Below are 1,775 nucleotides of genomic sequence, written 5' to 3'. Positions count from 1 at the left end.
TGTAAAACTGTAAATCTTTATAGGAGCAGAAAGCCTCATCTTTGAGCCATAGAAATAGTGGATTTGATAGTTGACTTTGGTGATTAGCAGCCAAGCATGTAAACCACTACACCACCAAGATTTCTATATATAGGTAATACATGCTTGTTAAATGAAATTTAAAAATACTCATGTCATTAATAATGACTCTCCTTTGAAGAGACAGAACTTCTCAATCTTATTTTGAATGTCTTTCAACTTGATTAGGAGTCTTGGTGGCATAGTAGTCAAGCTTTGGGCTGTGATCCACAAGGTTTGCAGTTGATCTACCAGGTGCTCCTCCAGAAGAAGACAGGGACTTCTACTCCCATAAAGAATTAGTCTCAGAAACCAACAGGGACAGTTCTACCCGATCCTATGAGATTGCCATGAGTCAGAAATGACTCAACAGCATTGTGCTTGGTTTGTTTTTTTGCATCGTAAGGTGCCCTTTTTGTCTGGGCATTAGACAATGATCTATTGATATTCATAACCTTTCTTTTTGGAAACTATCTTATTCTGGAAGTTCCACTAATTCCATCCACTATGCATGACCTTGGTGTTATCTGCAATACTCATGGTATAATTCCTAGCATCACAGGAACTTGTGACTCACCACAGTACAACAGAGTGACAGTAGAGTAGAGGAGACTGACATATGAACAGTGGCAAAGAACTATGACTGGTTCTTGCAGGTGGTACCTACAAAGAGAAGTATAGGTGATGAGAAAAAGTACTTTATCTTTGTGACTTTCAGGGGAATTTCAGAAGCTGCTTTCAAATCTTTTCAAGTTGGCAGTACTGAGAAATAGAACAGTAAATTTGTTTTCAAGATTGACAGCCAAGACCCCCTCTGTCACTATAGACTTCAACAGAAGAGTAAAGAGAGTTTTGTATTTTTGTCATTTTCCGTACTGTTTCACTTAGTCTGCCCAGTAGTGTTCCTAGAGAGAGGAATAAAGGGAAAGAGTTCAAGGGATCCATGGGAAATGACGAGGATAGTGACGGATGACAGCTAAAGTCTTCATTAAATTCAATTCATATACATAGATCAGGAGATATTTACAGAGAAGAGACGAGATGGTATATTTTAGGATTTTGAAGAAGAAAGACTAAAAACATATTCCTAAGGTATTGATGAGCCAAAAATGGGAATTTAGGTATGTTATTAAAAGGAATTTAAATTTTCCATAATGGTCTCTGTGTTTATATAAAAAAGTATTTTATACACAAAAAGAGGAATCAACATGAGACTACAAAGGAAAGATATGTTGACTACCAGAGATCAAAGTGCACAGTTATCAATAGTTAAGCACAAGGTAACGATGCTTTGGATATTTCTTTTTCTTTTTTTTTTTCCTCCCGATATTCAGACCATGCAGAAGAGAGAAAATGATTATTTTCATCTCAATTTGCAAGGGTCTCTTATATTTTATCCCATGCGTATAACTGCTCATATCACTGACAGACAATAGCAGCAAATCAATGGGAAAGCATTTGGATATTTCTAAACGTAAATTGACATTTAGAGAACTTAAGAATTAAAATCATGTAATACTAACATAAATTTTTCAGGTTTAAATATATATGTATATTTATAAAATTTTTATCTTTAGGTCAAATACTGTACTAGGAATTTAAAAACTAATGAAGATAACATTGACTTTTTCTTATTTCTTATTGTATAAAATATATATAAATAAAAAATCATAGTTCTATATTCATAATAGTAAAACATACAAAATTATAAATTATCT

At 33.7% G+C, this 1,775-nt stretch overlaps 1 non-coding gene across 1 annotated transcript; it reads right to left on the bottom strand.

The window, feature by feature from the left end:
• Positions 1 to 1,381: 1,381 nt before the first annotated feature.
• LOC115869888 lies at positions 1,382 to 1,511 on the bottom strand. Its single transcript, XR_004046414.1, has one exon. It is a non-coding gene; the product is annotated as a small nucleolar RNA SNORA20 (small nucleolar RNA).
• Positions 1,512 to 1,775: the final 264 nt, after the last annotated feature.

The sequence above is a fragment of the Echinops telfairi genome, unplaced genomic scaffold (genome assembly GCF_000313985.2).
Source record: "Echinops telfairi isolate 266 unplaced genomic scaffold, ASM31398v2 ScPeMD7_60;HRSCAF=208, whole genome shotgun sequence".
Taxonomy (NCBI): Eukaryota; Metazoa; Chordata; class Mammalia; order Afrosoricida; family Tenrecidae; genus Echinops; species Echinops telfairi.
Note: the sequence above shows the minus strand (reverse complement) of the source record. Positions and strands in the feature narration are given on the sequence as shown.